The sequence below is a fragment of the Zonotrichia leucophrys genome, chromosome 6 (assembly GCF_028769735.1).
Source record: "Zonotrichia leucophrys gambelii isolate GWCS_2022_RI chromosome 6, RI_Zleu_2.0, whole genome shotgun sequence".
Taxonomy (NCBI): domain Eukaryota; kingdom Metazoa; phylum Chordata; class Aves; order Passeriformes; family Passerellidae; genus Zonotrichia; species Zonotrichia leucophrys.
In genome coordinates, this window is record NC_088176.1 from 25,703,941 (window position 1) to 25,722,644 (window position 18,704).

Sequence of the window (18,704 nt, forward strand, 5' to 3'; positions counted from 1 at the left end):
TGTGCGTAAGATTGGTTAGAGAAAAGCACAAAGAAAGAGTAAGGAGCACAGCTGTGGAGTGTTGGAGAAGGAGCCTCTAATGAAAAAAATTAAAAATAAAGCTCTTGCAGATTGTGAGGGAGAATCAGCAATGTGAAAACAAAATAAGGGAATTATAGTGGTGTTAAAGGAAGGCCAAAGTAAATGGAAATTGGAGATCAGAGTTTTAAACAAACAGAAAATCTTGAGTAGTTGGAGGACTGGTTTAATAAAATGTAGGCATTTAAATGAGTGAATCTCTCCAATTTATAAATTATTTATTTGGCAGACTTTGAAGAAAATCTCACCTGAATCTCTACTCTGTACCAAGTACTTTGTAATAAATTCTTGTCTGCTGGATTCATATTCTCAAAGATGTAAGATTCCTTGCCTCATTGCATAGACAGTAAAATAGAAATGTTCCTTTCTAATAGATATATAAAGTGGTAAGGATATTTTAAAATTCCTGTCAAATCACTCCATGTAAATTACCTAATCAGATACCATAGCTACATAATGTAATGTTAAAACCAGCAGAATTACACCATCACAGGAATCAGCTATCCCTGTTCCAGATTACAGGGTTTTATAATTGCAATGTTTCTTCATCAACCCACTCCACTTCATGCTGTCACATATCCTTGGAATTGCTATGAACATTGATCTCTATATAGGTTTTCATCTTCTTAAAAATTTATGGTTTTCAATTTTTTTTTTAGTCCTTTTTTTGGTGAATGCTGATGCTGGCATTTTGGGTATATGCTTGTTAGTGTAATGGAAAAAGAGGCTGTATTCAGGAGGACTGAAACTGTAAATTTGATCAAACAGCTGAGAATTTTAACATGCTTAGTGCCAGCTCAGAAGTATAGAATAAATTTTTATACCATTACAGCCTCTTTGTAAAAGTGTGTTTCAGTTCATAAACTTCACATTCTTTTTCTCAAATGCAAGGCTCTGTGCTATTTGCTAGACTTAGAAATCAACTAAACTCTTCCTTGCTCTATGGTGGTCTCATTTAATTTCATTAAATTTCTTCTGGCTGTGAAAAGAGTCTAATCTCAGGAAAGGCTGAGATATGTGACCAGCAGCCCACTGGTGCAGCAGTGCCCCTAAAACCAAAGGTGACACCAGGCCCTCCTTGCTCCAAGATAACTCCAGCTTGCTTTGATAACTGATGCTCTTTCTTTACAATATTCCCTGAGCTCACTGCTTTTGTCCATCTCCTCTGAGCTGCCTTCAATCATGAGGGTGCAGTGGCATCCCCTGGCTCAGACCAACTTGGAATGATTACTGGGGTAGCTCAGTGAGCTCAGTACATCATCCACAGCAGTGCCCAGACCTCTTACAGAACCGAATCCTGCAGTTTTAGTCATCTCAGCGTTAAGTGGGTAACCTTCAGAGCCTCTTCTATGGAAAATACAATGGAGGAAAAGGATGTTGGGCTCAGACAGGAGACAGATCTGTGCACACAATGCAGTGCAGGTTTCCATATCCAGAGGTGACCTGGGGAAGATGATTTGTCTGTGACTTATTTCAACTGAGTAAGGCTGGCCAGGGAAATTCTCATGAATACTTTCTTCATAGGAATATAGAACAGGACAACTTCAATCATAGTCCATCCTTGCAAAGTGACCAATGTCTGTGCAGCAGGAGTTGCTGGCTTGCTGGAATCAGAATGGCTTGCACAGACATTTTCATGTCAGCAGGGCTGAGGTCTGGCTCTGCCAGACCCCTGCTGGGTGTGTAGCAGCCTCTCCTGCCTCAGCCTTGGCAAGCTGCCTGGCAGGCTGACAAGCCAACAGCACATGACAAACTAGGGGGTTCTGGCACTCCTTCTCATTGCTCCTTGAAAGGTGAAACTTGCAGGCTTTTTAAGATTCCTGATTCCAAGGCAACTTGGTAGGTGGACTGCTCCAGACTGAGGACTTGCTTTTCTTTTTAAACTGTTGCATAAGAATATAACTAGCATCAATGCTGATCACAGATGACAGTTTTTAAATAGCTTTGCAGAATGATAGGCAAGAAAAAACTAAGTCAAATGTTTTGCTGACATGTAAAGGGAAAACCTTTCTTTTGACAAGAAAGTAAATATATGCTATTTTTATTAAAGTATTTTTTGACATTGTTGCTCCTTGATAGCAAAGTCCAAATTTAAAATTGCAATGTATTACCACAAGAAGACTCTGTAAATGGGCTGCTGTATGTTTTTTGTCAGTAACTAAATAACAGACATTCTAAATCTTGTTACCACATATGAACTGGGAAGTTTATATATGGTGTAGATCCAGTGAAATGGAGAAGCTTTGTTCTCTGGTGCTTGCCCTGTCTGATAGTTCTTATTACCAGGCTGCCCTATTTTAGCTGAATGTGCTGAAGGGAGGTGAAAAAAAAAATGAAGGCCTGACAAACTACTCAGTAATGAAATGTTAGTCCAACTTCTGAAATAAAACTGAGGCAAATAACTTGTCAGGTCATAGATCAATCCAGAAGTGTCAAAATATTAACACTGCTAATAAGGGTTGTACTGCCCAGGCTGAGGGCTGCCCTTTCTGGTATCAGAGTGAGTTCAGAATCTGGTTTGATCCCTTTGAGAAAGAATGCATCTCATACTTGGAAGGACAACCCCTACCAACACCACTGTGCTCCCCAATGCTACAAACAGCATTGTTCTGTGGTCTCCTCTGTCTTTGCCATTGGTGCTTCCAGTGTGTGAGGTCCCAGTTCCCAATACTGACAGAACATACAGAACATGGATTATTTTTTCCAGAGCTAGACACTCCCTGCAACTCTTCTTCCCTTTCTTGAGGTTGCCCTCAGCTTTCTCTATTTTGTTTCATTCCTGAATGCTGATTCAATTGAAATGTAAATGTATTCTGAGCATTTTTTTCTAAAAGGGATTTGATTCAGGCAGATCTGGCAATTTTATATATGTCCAAAATATTTGCTTTAAGAGAATGAAATAAATTTGCAGTGCCATCTTGTAAGTATGTCTTCAAACTCTGTTAGCTTTCATCACATTTTGATCAGCTACCTGCTCTTTGCTAAGCACGTGATTTCTGCTCATGTTTAATGTCAAGCTGGAAGTGGCTATGAACATGTCCTCAGAATCATAGGAAAAATGTTTTCTTTCAATATCATTCTGCGGTCTTTATCCTCTCTGGGATGTACATCATCCAAACCCTTCTTGATCCCTGTTCTAGCCACTCTTGCCTTTTCCCTACTTTAAATTGCCATGTCTGGCTTCTTATCTTGCCCTGGAGCTCTACAGCACTTTGCTATAATATTCCAACCATGTATCTTTCAATTCAGTGCAAATTGGCAGTGTTCCTGCAGTCAGCATGCATATCTTTCCTGTCTTCTGCCATGTGCTGCTCCTCCTTCTGCAATGTATCTCTGCACCCTTTTCTGTCTATAGGAATCCATCCTTTCTATAGACTTTATTCTGGAAGTTAAGCAGTTCTGTCAGTTTCCTGATTAGACCACATCTCACAGGCTGCAATTTACTTCATGTTTCTTCTTAAATTCACATACCGAATTCCTCCTTTCTTGTTTATTGTGTCTTTTGCCTTCTCAGAGAAAGAAGGGAAGGATCCTGATGCAATGTGTCACTGTCTTTTAAATGTTCACTCTTAAACCCATCTTTTTCACTTGCTAGCCATGGCCTCATTATTTCTTTCTGGTTCAATAACAGTTATCCATCAATGGCTTTTTCTCTGAGTAATGTATGTTTCCTTTTTATCCTTTTAAACCCCTTTTATTTTATTTCAGATACAATGCATATGGTATCTACAATAAAGAGCTAATACATATCCTCTTCCACTATTGGAATAAGTCAGTATTTCAATATAGGAAGTGTAAATAAAAACAAACAAAATACCAAAAAAGGTGTTTAAGTTACATTTCCCTGAACCTGCAGTTGAAATTATGTTCTCCTTATTCTTTCAGCCATCTTTACATCCAAAAAAATGGGAGTTTTTATAAAAATCTATTTAATTGCCAATTTGTGCCTCCCAGAATATTAGTAGCACTTACACTGTTGCTACAGAAAACAATTTAATTTCTGTGTGACTAAAAAAAAATAATTACTGGGCTTTGTGCTATTGGATCATTAAAATGGATAGGAAATGAGGCAAGGGTCAAAAGTGAACTTAGGTTTAGCTTGATCAAAAGCAGAAGCAAAGCAGTAAAATCAGCATATGTGGTCTGGAACAACAGCTAATGTGTGGTTTATGCTAATTTCAGAGATCCCATGGAAATGTTGCACATTACAGTAACCACAGGAAAATTCTGGAAGGTGAATCTCCAGGAACATGGTGGAGGAATTAAGGTGGGCATGTAGGGCCCTGATTCAAGTATAAAAGTAAAAGCCTAACATAATGTAATGATAAGTTTACTTCTCTTGTCTGACCTGCCAGGTGGCTGAGAGGGCTGAGAGCACAGTTTGCGATAGTAGAGTTAGTTCAACAAACGCTTCTAAGTTTTCTTTGCGTCACTCCACTGTATTGAGAATGTGTGGCTTTTTTCTATACCATTTTTTGGAGCTCCTTCTCCTCACCCTGTCCAGAGATGGGGAGCAATCTTACAACAATCTTACCCTCCCTGTACAGCAAAGATCAGTGAACCTGTGAAATTCTATTTGACACACAGCAGTAGGACCTGTGCTGTCACATCTATGAAAGTCAATCTGAGATAGGTAATTTTTTAGCCAATGGAAGTCTATGAGTGTTTCATAAACTGTGTTTTAAATTATAATCTCAGTGCTATTGTGATTTGTGGCAATTGCAACAGGAATCTCTGTTGCTTTCTGCTGAAATGTTAGATAGAAGCATAATTGCATAATCCATATAATTTGCATGTTGGGCTCTCATATGCATTCAGATCTGATTAAAATAATCTCTCCTGCCATCCTGTTTGTATATTTGTAAAGGTCAAATGTGTGATTAGGCTTGACAATTCAGCTCCAGGATGTAGTGGACTTTTTATAGCATCTGTAATGTGACATGCACAGAACCCTTTCTGCTTTTAAAATGCCACCTATTGGTCTTGAAGGTCACGGGCACATTCTTCCTTATGTCCTTTGTGCAAGTGGTGGTACCAAATCCAGTTGAGCCAAAGGATGAAGTGTGAACCTGACTGGAAGGCTGTGGTGTTGCCTTGGCAATGCTCAGTATTGAAATGCTGTTAGTCTTGAGTCAATTACCTTTTCTGATCTTTACACTCATGTTGCACTCAGAACCCTTAGTGCAATAGTTACTTATGGCAAAGTAAATACAATTCCTGTTATCTTTCCCCTCTCTGAACAAGTGGAACATCATTCTCAGTGTCAGTAGTGCTGTATTTTTGGATGCTGTAGCTGTTTCCTCTGGGCTTGTGGCCCAACTACAACTGCCAGGGTAACACTTGGACGTGTAAACCTGCCAGTAGTTACCAAACATTGTGTGTGTGTTGTGTTTTAAGTAATTTTGACAAATACCTTTTATGTTCTGGAGGAGCCAGAAGGACAGTTTGTCTTTGAGAAGTGAAGTGACATGAGCATGTTCTGTGTATTTCGTGGGGATGTATCCATCTGGATATAAAGGAACTCTCTTGACAATGGCCTTTGATAGAATGTGAAGTACTCAAAATTTTTATTCTAAGTGACATCCCTGTTTTAACATGGAAGCTGGAGGCATTGGAAATGTGCAGTTCTGAAAGATACCAGACATGTGAAACAACAGAGGTTTAGATTCAGGGCCTGAGGAGGTCTGAATTTAATTTCCAGATCTAGAATAGATTCTCTATGTTATTTTGAAAAAATACTTTTGTCATTCAATACCAGAGTGCTCTCTTCCTGTGAAGAGGCAACAATTCTGCAATGCTGCTGGCAATTTTATGCAATCTCCTCTGGCATCTCCTCATGCTTTACTATAAAGCAGAAACCCCCATGGCACTGCTGCTCTGTATCTTTTTGTACCCTCTGACAGGTCTGGTCAGAAGCTTGCCAAATTAGGTTGATTGTTATTTTAGAAAGGATAGGAAACACTGAAGTAGACTGAATTTTTTCTACCAAAAGTGAAACTGAGAAGTTCACCTTTGGTAGAAAAAAAATTCAGTCAACTTAAGTGTTGCCTATCCTTTCTAAAGGGACTCATCAGCAATACCAAATCCTAGGGGAGGCTTTAGATCTGTTCTCAGTGACTCTTGCTTAACCAGAATCTATTGGCAGCTACCAGCCCATGGATAATTTGTATGAAATGAGCTGGTGTTTACATCCTGTTTTCCTCATCTTGGAGTTACCTTATCCTTTTAGTCAATAATGTTGTGGTTATTCACAGTCTCAGAAGAGAATACAAAAATGCAACAAGAAGTCTCTCAAGAACACAACAATATTGAAAGAATGAGGATGAAAATGATAAAGGCTGAACAATGGATTACATGGGCATTTCTAATCAGGCTTTGGTTGGTTTGTGCCTTCAAAAGCCATCTATCTTGGTTATTCTATGAATGAATATACACATTTACTTTTTTATTTTTAAAATATTTTTTTAACAAAAATGCCTTCAGAATTCTGTTCAAAGTAAAACAGAACAGTTACACTGAATGAGTATAATAGAATTGACAGATGAGACCCCTTCCATTTCTTAATATTCTTTGCCCTTGTAGTCAGAATCCTGCAGCTCTCTGGGGAAAAGAGTTCAGACAGTGTGAAATAAATTCCATCTGGCAGTCAGTTCTCCCATCTCCACATCCAGAACTCATTAGAACTAAACAGAATTCTTCAAAATGAAATGAACTTTCCTACTTAGACAGTGATTTGGATCCATTTGGTCCTCTTTATGCAAGACCTTTTACATCCTTCAGATGTAACTTCTCAGTTCCTTAAAAATGCATGAAATGGGAAAATTGGGTGCATTTCTGTTTTCCACCTCTGTTAGCAGCTTCTTTTGCATGGCTGCACATATGACAAACCACAAGCTGCTCCTTCTCAAGGCTCAGCCCCACCTAAAGATATTTGCTCTCTGAACCTGGTTTTACCTTACATTAGTTTAAAGCCAATTTCTTGATCCCAGTACTTGAAACAGCTGAGTAAACACCTGTGTAATATATACACAGTATATTGTTCTTTAATGACCTTAACCATACCCTTCCATGGCACCTAGAGTATTACAGGTGTTAACTACCTACACCTGTGCTAACTACTGGTGTTAACTATCTACACCTCTGCTAACTACAGGTGTTAACTACCTACACCTGTGCTAATTACAGGTGTTAACTACCTACAGACATATTTAGAGAGATTCTTGGGTAAGTTATCCTGTGTGGGAGTGTTGTGATTAAAGAAAAGTACTCAAAACTTTATTAACTATCCCTGCCTTTCCTGATTATTTGGCTCCTCCCATTTTATCTGAATTTATAACTGTTTTCTTTCATATGGGAGGTTCTGGATTGTGTTCAGCTGGCTCTGCTTTGGCAGGGCCATTGCAATTGGTCAGTGCACTGGTATGATGCAGTTGGAGGAAATCTGTTTAATGTCACTAAATTAATAGTCGTGGGATGAAATGGCAGAGGGCAGACAAACCAGGATTCTGATGGGACACATGTGCTCTATGCAGAGTTAATGAGTACTTCCAGCAGGATCTTGGGGTCAATGCAGTGGCTCTGTCTCTTGAAAGAAGAGACAGGTGTTTTTATTTGCTGGTCAGATCAATCATATATACAATTCCTCGAATTCTGAAGAATATTTTAGGATCAGTCTGCAAAGAATTCAACCTCTTCCCTTCTAAGAGAGAATTCTTAAAAACTCACAGTCCACCAATTACATAAACCTTCTCATAGCATAAAAGGAATGTTCTGGCATGACAACTGCTCCCGTGCTTTTCCACTGCTCAGAACAGGGGATGGCTAGGTCCTTGGCAAGCTGTCAATCAGTGATCACCAGTTTTATGAGATTACAGCAAGCCATGTAAACACATGAAATCATTAGCTTTTAATTCCTGAAAGTGCATAGGTTGGTTCTATTGCTTGTGGTTTTTGTTGTCCTTTGATTTGAAGCTCCTTCTGTTTTCAGTTTTGCTTCAGTTATTTTGGTTTTATTTTCATTTTGGATGTTTGTTTTGTTTTTTTTTTTTAAATTGGATTATGGAAGGGGTACTTGAGATATCCAAAAGAACTGATCTTTCCCTCTGCTGCTTTATTCCATGGAATCAGCTGATCCATGCTGCCTCTGTTCCAATTCTGAATACTTACAAAGAGCAGTGGCAAGTCTTTCCTATCTCTAATCTCATCACTCTTCAGGGTGTTACTTCACCCTGCCTAACTTTTCTATTATCCTTTTATTGTCTCTGCTTCAGTACATTTTCCTCTTAGTACTTAGCTTTCTTTAGCAAATAAATTGTTTTCTTCTGGTTTTTTAAAAGAAACTTATCTGTTTAATGTTCTAGTTTTTTAACTCTTACATAAATCAGTGTTGTAAACAATTTGCTGTCAAAAGCTTTTGTTTATTTTTCCAAAACCCTGAGGCTGAAAGCAAAGAGTTGATGTAGGTAAAATTCAACCCTGCTATGGATACAACTAACCGTCTGTCCATAGAATAGGTTTTTTTGGTTTTGAATAATAATTTCCATTAAAAGTTGATTAGTTCATGAGGAGATCTCAGAAGGTGTTTATATGCATGTGTCTATATATATGTAGTAGGTATTCTTATTTAAAAGGGAAAGTATTAAACAGAGTCCTTTCTGGACTCTGCATTTTTCTCAGGGTTGGCATTTTATATAATGAGGAAAAGGTGGAAGAGAACAAAATCTAGGAATAAATCATAGTGCCTTCATTTATGATGCAGCAGTTTAGACCTGGAAATGTTTCTGCAATGGCTGTTCGAGGCAGAAGTTTTCCCTCAGCTAGGAAAATAAAAAGCCACTGTTTTGAAAACATCTGAAACTTTGATGCAATACCTAGACTGATTCTGTTCTCATTAGCACAGCTTTTTAGCCCCTGGTTTAATTGGTGTCAGTTACTGTTACACAATGCCAATCTGGTGGCAGTTTAAGCCTGAGCAGTATAAATTACAGTGAGAATGGATTTGCAGGCTTAATTTTATTTTTTTTTACAAAATCCTTAAAATACATGGAGGAGATTGCTTTAAAAAAAAACCCAAACAACTCTGTATATCCCAAATGTTGAACTGCTGCTAATTGAAAGGACAGAACTGGCTCAGAGATGTTCATGGGAACAAAAGGTGACTGTTCAAATGGCAAGGTTATGACAAGCCTCTTTTACCATTTTCTTACTGATACTCTCCTCAAACGGGAAATACCCGATGTTTAGCAGCTGATCAAAGCGTGTGTGCTGTCTCTGAACAAGATCCTACAGTTCCAGAAGCTGCTTCTAGAAAGGCAGCGCTGCTTCCCCGGGGAGGGGTGACCCTGTGCCACGGGAGCCGGACTGTGCCTTCCCTGGGAGCCCCGAAAGGCAGCAGGAACCTCCGGCTGCCTCAAACACCGCCCTCTCCTGGAACACAAATGCAGAGCTGCTGAGAATGTTTTTCAAAAATGCAAATGAGATGTTTTCAACTCTTTTATATTTATGACTGTATTACTGTGAGGCTGTTAAGAGTTTTAATTTTGTAGTTACCCCACCTGCTGTTTCATTATTAAAACCTTGGGTCTGATTAATCAAAAATGTATTCTGCAGTCAGATCACAGCAGTTGTATAAAATTTGTAAGCATGACTATACTGTGAAAGCTGTTCATGACTGAAATAACTTTTAAAGTTTCTGATCCGTTTGTGTGTGTCTTATGAGGAAGCAGTGTGGTAAAATGGGTGTTACTCCAGTGTCAAACAAAACCGTGATGCTGCTCTGAGGGATTTTCTTTCCTTTCGTGTAAAATCCCTCCACCCATGCACACTACATGCAAAGGGGGAGAGTTCATGTGACAAGTTATTCTCATGAGCACTTGAAGATGTAGATACCAAAAGGATATGGCTGACAAAATGGCAAAAGTCATGGAAAACCTTGGCAAATTCAGTCCCTTACCTCATGTAGGGGATGTAGTTTTAGTGCAATTCTGTTTCTCTAAGGGAAACTGTCATTAAACAATTTGTTTTAAAACACAAATATCAAATGAGGAGGGTATTAATGAATCTTCTCACTTCACTTAGATCAATAAACCTCTTTACATCAGTCTTCAGCTTTCACTGGCTCCCAACTTTGCTGAATACTTTTCTTACAACAGAAAATGTGATGAGAACTTGCAGTTCATGTTTTCAGGGAAGCTTTCATTTGATATCTGAACAGCCTTCACTGTCATGTAGCCTGGGGATAATGAAATTCTTCAGCTGCTATGGAATTTTTGCTTTCCCTGCTTATGTTTGTACAGAAGCTAACACCAAAATGTTGCTGTGTATCTGGACTTTTTTTCTTTACTGCAGTTGTTAGTAGCTTGTATGGGAGCTCCTATTAGGTTTTTCCGTACTGGTGCTGCCATGTTCAGCAATTTATTGAGGAAAAAAATGAAAGCAGCTCTAAAAAGCAAGTTTGAGGATGCTAGTGTCCAGAGTTGAGAGGGACAGAAGGTAACAGCAGAGAGGCTCACACTGAGGACAGAATTTGTTACTTTTGCAGCACAAAAAATATGAGCAGAAAAAGTGTAGATGGATAAATTCTTCAGACTAATGGTTTCAGTGCAGTTAAACCCTGTAAATCACAGCTTTCCCTAGTCTATTAGACTCAGAACAGAAGGAAAACAGCTTGTCTGATGTCTGGAGCAGCTCAGTGAAATAGTTAATATTAATTCATGATGAATTATACTATAAGAAGTCTGTTAAGATGAAATTTACAAAGGAAAATTTCCAATCATATTAATTACATTTAAAAGAAATAAAATGAACTTGCTTTTGGGATCCCAGTCCTCAGGTGACCTTTCTGGTTGCAAAGCAATTAGTTCCATGCACAGTGCTTTGGCAGTGTAGAAGGCACTGGGCAATGGCAAAATCTTCTGTGGAACTTAGTGCAAGTGAATGGAGTTTTAAAAGAAGGAAAAAACCTGCTAAAACCAGAAGTGCATCTCACAAGCTCTTTTTCTAGTCTCACTCATGTACGTGCTGTTTAGCTGAAGGAAGGAGTGTCATTTTCTGGGCTTGTTTGGTGTACCTGGTTAAAGACCAACACCAAGCTGCTGGCACAATTCACCTTGCTCCAGACAGATCCCCATGAGTTCTGACTGTGATACCATCCCTTGCTTTTGCCTGCATTTTGTATCCCAGTGCTACCTTGGGCAGAAATGTGGCTGCCTGGAACTTCATTTTGGGAATCAGCAGCCCAGTGCTCAATATCAGCAACATCATTTTGCATTTTCAGGGAGAACTGAAATGGACATTAGGCTTCTTGAATTTTCTTTGTGAATTATGTGCAATCTTGCATTGCCTGCCTTTCTCTCCTTTGCCCTCACAAGATAGCCAGTTATTCTAGAGAATTCTTACCAAAAGAAAATTTAGTATAGGCTGTTTCAGCCTTTGAGACAAAATTCTCAGCCTCTTTTCTTATATCTTGTGAATGTGGTGATATAAAAAGAGATTGAATTTGAAACTTAATAAGTAGTAGTAGAAGTTACTGAATCAGGCACCTTGGAGGGATTTGATTTTTTAAACAGCATTAAAAAAGAAAAAAGACTTGAAGTAATGTAAAGCTATACCAGATTGTTTTCAGGGGAGCATGTTGTGATACATGTATTGTGCTCAGCCTGTGCAGGAAAAGGGTGTGTTGCACTTGAGCATGGAAACATAAGAAATCTAAGTATGGTTCAACCTCCCACTGGTCATTTATGTCACCTGCAAAGATCAGCTGTGAAACCAAAACTGAGACATGTTTCTAAGATGTCTGTTCTGTTACTTCTTGTGATGTTTGAGGTTCTGAGCTCTGCCTGAGTAACTCTGTGCATCAGAACAGGCAAAAGCTTGGGTTCCTTTAAAGTCTTTTCAGGAACATCACTGGAAAACTTTGCTATTCGTGATGCTCAGGGATTTTTTTTTCCTAATTGCAAGGACAATAGGCATCAGTAAGAATGATATACAGCTATATTCCTTTTAAATATCTGAAAAATAAGCAAGGCTATTTGAGCATTTAGTTGGCTTGAGGTATAGAAAATTATTTTTACTCATATCTTTCTAAAAGGGCTCAATATAAAAATATGCTAGAAAATTGATATAGAGGATGTTATGATCATTTTGTATTTATCCACACAGCAAGCATTAGAGCTGTCAGTCTAAGAATCTCAACCAGGCTGTGGATGGCTTTGGGGTAGTGCCATTTTGTTCCCCTGGCTGAACATAACCTCTTGTATTTGAACTCCCAGGAACCACAACTTAGACAAAAGAGAAGAAAAAGTTGTTCTGGGAAATACATTTCAAAGGGGTCTCATTGCTAAAACTCCTGTGGAGATGGATTAGGTCTTCCTGTTGCTTTTTCTAGCCCTGGCTTACTTGCTGATGCCTTATGTCATTAATTTAGAATGACTAATTTAGTTTTGAAAGCTCTATCAACTCTTTTAGCAACTTGGGTATTTAAATTTGGTGCTTACAGATAACAAATTTGTCCTTTTTTTAGCAATATGGACACATACCTTTAAAAATCTCATCAAAGAAATGTGATAGGGTGATCAGAACCACAGCAGTACTGAGCAGGGGAAAAACTGGAACAATAATGAGTAGAAAATAATTTGCCAAGAATTCAGGGGAAAATTGCCTGGACTGCAGAAACACAAGGTGGGAAATGCTGCTTTCTTTTTGGTTTTTATCTGTCTCTTCAGTATAAAATCTGTAATGTAACAATTTCAGTTAAATATAGTCCCCTGGTGAAAAATATCAATATTTATTAAAAAGCAAAGAATTAGACTTGTGGAGCAGTTAACGTTGCAAGGGGGTCTCTGGAGATGATGTGTTCCACGTTTACTGCTGAAAAAATGGATTAAATTAATATCAAGATTGAAGCTGAAGTGAAGAAATAACAACTCATTATTTTCTAGCTAATGCATTTATTTCTAGCTGAAAATCTAGAAACAAAAAATGCAAACTCTTAACACCGTTTTCTCTGTCTTACCAAGTACTATCTGCTTCTCATCTGTGTTCAAGGGCTATGCTACCTTTAGTTCAAAGAAGCTTTGCAAAGTCAAAGGGAGCCCAAATGTGCACAGCTTTACAGTATCAAAGCGAATTGTGTGGTGGTTGGTAATTTTTCTTGTAAGTTGTTAGGAAAAAACCATGATACAACTGCTTTTACCTTGTGGAGGGATAGAATGTAAGAGAATAGTGCAGAAGGCAATCTCAACCCTGAGGAGTTGCAGCTGTACTGATCACCTGCCCTTAACAGGCCACAGCTGTGTCCAATAAGGATGAGTGCTATAAAAGGGTGGGTTAGCTGGGTGAGGAGAGAGCTGGAGTTGGTTGGCTGTGCTGTGCAGAAGGAGTCAGTGCTGTGAGGAGATGACCATAAGAAATCGCCAAGAAGGTATGGCACTTTTGTAATAAGATGACAACATTACCTCATATCCTTACCACTGCACTGAAATGGTAAGAAAATAAATGATTATTCAGCTATGTTTTACCCATGTTCAGTTTCCATAACAGTCTTCTGCCATTTTGAATGTTGTGTGTGACAGTGCAAGAAATTTTTCAGTTTTCTCCTGTAGTCATGCAAAACAGTGTGAGGGGACAGGACCATGGACTTACTCAAAGTCAATATTGATATTTCTAATTGTCCTTTGTGGCAAAGGGAGAGAGGTTGTTGTACTGACAGTCTCATTCCTCACAGCTTTTCTTCCTATGGAGAAAATTCTTTGCTTCCCTCAAAGTGTTTTTCGTCCAAAACTAAGTTGTACACGTAGTTGTATTTAAGATAAAAATTTACAACTGAATTGTTGTTTATAATGTAGCTTAATGTATTATCTGAGGTAGTTCAGAAATACTAATAACACCTTCCAACTTGAAATTAGACTGTTGCTGGCCTCAGTTCTATTATCTGGAGTAGTTCACTTCAATAAAATATATGTATTGAATTTTTTTAAAGTATATTTTGGCTAGAAGTTGAATATGGAGGGCGTTATGCATATGTATTGAAATTCTTTGTATGCAAAACTCTGAGCAACAGGAATAGCATGTCCTCTTATGTGTGAACATTGCAGCATCCATTTCATTAAAATATGCCTGTTTCATCAGCTCCATGCTGGCAAAATATTAGCATTTGAAATTCACTGATACTGTGTGATCTAGGATTAGATGCTATTTTATAGGGAGTTTGACTGGACTCAGATTGTGCAGTGCTTGGTGGGTTACACAGTGGGTTCTGCTTTGGGTCCTCTGCTGCACCTGCTCATCAGTGTCCCTTAATGTGGAAGATGTCACAGCCTTGGAGTGCTGCTTTATCTGGTGCTTCAGAGCCACCTCCTGTAGCTTGGGGAAGCTGCACAGAATTGGGAGCATCTTCGTGGTGAGCCCCTAGGAAACCACTTCAGGCTTTATCTCAGCACTAGGATATCCTGAACTTTCTAGTCCTTGGAAGTAGTGACACTTTTCTGAGTATCCTTAGGGGACCCTGCATAATTTTAAACAAGCCTTGAAGTTTAAAATTTTCCTATTGAGAGTGGTGAATAATAAAGTCCCAGCCAGACAGGCACTGCCCAGGTGTTTTTGTATGTGAAGTCATATTTCTGAAAGCAAAATAAAGTATGCAAAATGTCCTGTCTCAACTGGTGCCCAGGGCATGTGTTGGTCAGGTTTAAAACTTAGCAGAAAGCTTTAGTGGGTTTAAAATTCATCAGAACTTCAAAGAATTCTAGGTCCTTATCAGATCAGAAAGGAGGGGAGTGAGTGGGACCCAGTATGTGCAGCATGTTCAGGTCATTCTGTGATTACATTTTTTTAATCTCCCACTTGGTAAAAGGTCCAGGGGAATAGTTTGTGACTGAACATCTAATGGAATACAGACTACAGGTTACAGTAGATTTTGATAGGTATAATGGATCACTGCAGGAGCTCTCACCACAGCTTTCAGTCACAGGCTCTGAATGTGCCAGATACAGCTTGAGATTTGATTTGGTCATTACTCAGCCCTCTGACTGCACCATACACAAAACAGGCTGAAGTGGTATTTCTTGACTGAAAGGCCACCTGGAAGTTTTAAGAGGCAAGCAGGTAGAGCAGCTACAATCACAGGCTCATGGAATGGTTTGGGTTAGAAGGGACCTCAAAGATCATCTAGTGCTACCCCTCCCTTCCCCTGCTGTGGGCAGGGACACCTTCCACTTGATTGGGTTCCGCAAAGCCCTGGCCAGGCTGGCCTTGGAACACTCCCAGGGATGAGGCGTCCACAGGAGCCCAAGGAAGCCTGCTCCAGTGCTTTAGCACCCACACAGTAAAGCCTTTCTTCCTAATGCACTAAGAAAGGCTTGATTCTCCTGCTCTGTTTTAACAGTTTGCTCGTCCTTTCAGCATTGCAAGCCTGACCCAAATATCTCCTTTGGAAGTTCTTGTGTGACATTGCATACATTTGTTAGAGTCCTCAGAACACAAAGGAAGGCAAAAAATTTTTTTAGATCAGTTGGACAATAACATGAGGTCAGGAAAAACCTCTTAGGTTTGCTCAGCACAGTGAGTCTCTTGTGTGTGTCCTCAATCCAGGTGAGAAATTGAAGAGCTAGGAGGGAATCCAGTGACATGACAACAAGAATGTCTTGGCTGTGATTAGTAACAAATCTTGGAACAAATAGGAAGAACAATGAAAGCTGCTGGTGATAAGCCTGGCATAAAATGAACAGAGCAGAGATAGCTTCTGTTCCATAGGCTGTAGTAGTTTTAGGAAACTGGTGAAAACCAGACAAGGCAGGAAAAGAGGGGACAGAACACCAGTGGAACCCTAGGCAGTGTATGTTTCCACGTGTGGAACACAACAAAGCTCTATGGATATCAAATGGAACAAAAAATAGAACCAAATGACATTTCAGATGGCAGGAAAACTACACAGCCACACACACCTCCTGTGATCCTCTCCCACCACCCCTGCCCAGACAAAGCAAAAAAGCCTTGTCTATACATCATGTGCTTAATAACCACCTTACAATATAGAGATCCATTGGAATGGAGAATGGTGATTTATCTTCTTGGGAAATTTGATTCTGTACCAATGCATTCCTCTCTAATACAGAAAATACCAAAGCCTCACCAAAACAATGTTGTCTTTTGTTTTCAAGAATATTGAAAAGACTAAAGCTCAGAAGTGATCATCTAGAAAAAGAAAACCACTGGTTTGTTAATGCTAAGAATTTGTCAGAAGAAGGAGTTTTCTTGAAGACCATTCACTTATAGTCTTTCAGATTATGACAAGGTCCAGCCACTAAATGTATATCTCAGAATGGGTCAGCTATGTTGTGATTTCCCTGAACATATTTTAAAAGATTATGTGATATTCCATTCATAAAAAATGGGGAAGAGCTGAAAGAGGATACATGAGACACAGTTTTACAGTGCTAATCTTTAGGTGGTTTTTTTTTTTTGGTTAGACTCTAACCTTTGATATTGTTATAAATAATGCAAAAAGGCAATGCCTTGACAGTTATTTTAGATTCTGCTTTTTATATGGCTTTAGAGTTGCTGATTATATTCTGATACCATGGAGAACTGATGCAGAGAATCTTTAATTCCAACAACTGTTGCTGTTGACCAGCAAGCTTCACTATAAAAAATTTAAATCCCAAGATTTTACTGGTGGAAAATTGTGCAGGTTCATTTATTTCAGTGGCATTAAGCAAATTTATGCCATCTAAGGATTTTACAGATTATTGCATCTAAAGCTGTACATTAGAACCCTTAAATATTTCATTAATGGAAGAGGATAATTGCTATCAGGATAAATTATTACATTTCTTGAAAAAACCCTCTAAATTCTTTAAATGCTTCAGCTTATTTGCAAGTACTAATGAAATTGCACAGTCAGGGAAAAAAATCTTTGGAAGAGATATTTTTGCTAAAACCAGAAAAAAATATTTTAAAAAAGAAATATTAAAATGCAAAATAATACTATAAAGTCAGTAAATCTGTATTTTTAAGGTTTCTTTGTCTCTAAGGAAAGAAAACTTCGAAGTAAGAAAAAATTTCATATAATCAGAAGTTACTTGGGGAGAAAAAGGTGAATCCATACTTTTTTTTCAGAGGAAAACACTTATGATTGAGGAAATAAGATGACAGAAATTGTTAGTGAGGAGGTTGAAGAAGATAGGAAGCTCCAAAGTATATTTGTAGGAATTATTGGCTGACTCACATGGTGTCTTTCAGCACAGTTTGATCTCCATAGAAGTTCAGCAGGGAACACCCAGTTAGGGTTGACTCATTGCCACAAAGGAGTGGTCTTCTGATTTAGTGGTGTTTTTATCCAGGTTGTCAGTATGGCTTGTTACTGCTTCCTTGTTACCTAGCTGACACTCTCCATCACTATTATTTATTGCCAGCATGTCAAAAAGCTCTTTTGTGCATGGCATGGTGCAAAGAAGATACTGTCTGTCCTGGGAAGTCTGCAGTTTGTATACTGAGAGGCAAGAAATGGGTGATTTTAGGGTATGTAACTTAGCCATCCTCAAGCCCTTCATGAATCACCAGAAAGAGCCTCATTAACCAGAGAGGGATTCTGCAGTGATGAGCTTGGCCACAGGACCCACCCTGGGAGTCAGGGAGGTGGATGTCCCCAGGATGTCACAGCGATGAGCCCTGATGGGATGTCATCCCACACTGCTGCTCGCATCCCCAACAGCTTTATATATGTGCTGTGTTTACATGTGTTTAGGAGAGACAGTTGCAGACAATGTGTCAGAGGATGACTGTGGGGAGAGTAAAGATATATGAAGTACTGCTGTGAAAATGGGAGGTGTCAGTATGGAGTGTCTAGGGGCTTTCTCTGAGTTATTCTGAGCACCGACATGAGCTCTAAGCAGGCTCTGTTGGACTTCCTTGCACCAACCTTTGATCTCTGTTGTGCTGTAGAATACGTTTATAACCACTGCAGTTTATACAGTATACATTTTATATGCTGGGAGCTTCTTATGTGGGGGGATTTTTTGGTTGGTTTGGTTTTTTGGTTGTCTGGGGTATTTAGGTTTTTGTTGGAATTTGGGGGGGTTTGTTTTGGTTTGGTGTTTTGTTTTATTTGTTTTTTGTTTCATTAAGGGGCATTTTTGTTTTGGTTCATTTTGTGGGGATTTACTTGGTTTTCTTCCTTTAAAGGAGCAATCTGAGCAGAAAAGGTTCTGTGATACAATTAAAAAAAAAAAACAAAACAAACCAACCAAACCCACAATAAAAGGGAAGGCTTATGTGTCTCTTAGGGCCCTTATGGAACTGGTGACAGCTTCCTTTTGATCAGGAGAGGAAGCTTTGCTGATTTTTGGCAAGTACAGGCTCCTGGGTGGCCTGACCATTACCCAGCATGGTGCTGTGCTCCCAGACAGGGTGCATCTGTGCCATCTCCAGCTGTTGCAAGCTGGGGTAGAATTTTTTCTGGTCATCCAAAGTCAACTCTGCAGCCTCTGCCTGAGTTTCAGGCTACAGCAGTTGCTCTGTGCTACCAGGACTGTGGCAAGGAGCAGAATGGCACAAATAGAGGCAAGAAGCACATTTCCCATATCCTTATCTGTCTTCAACATGTTTCACAGTGGACTTCTACTGAATGA

The 18,704-nt window shown here is 39.1% G+C and overlaps 1 long non-coding RNA gene across 2 annotated transcripts in view; it reads left to right on the plus strand.

Moving 5' to 3' along the window:
- Window positions 1-13,418: 13,418 nt before the first annotated feature.
- Window positions 13,419-18,704, plus strand: part of LOC135449635 (uncharacterized) — an 87,085-nt gene continuing 81,799 nt past the window's right edge. The window contains exon 1 of one of the 2 annotated variants that reach the window (XR_010440794.1): window positions 13,419-13,560. This is a non-coding gene — a long non-coding RNA (uncharacterized LOC135449635). The remainder of the gene's footprint in view (window positions 13,561-18,704) is intronic. The other variant, XR_010440793.1, reaches the window with a different exon arrangement.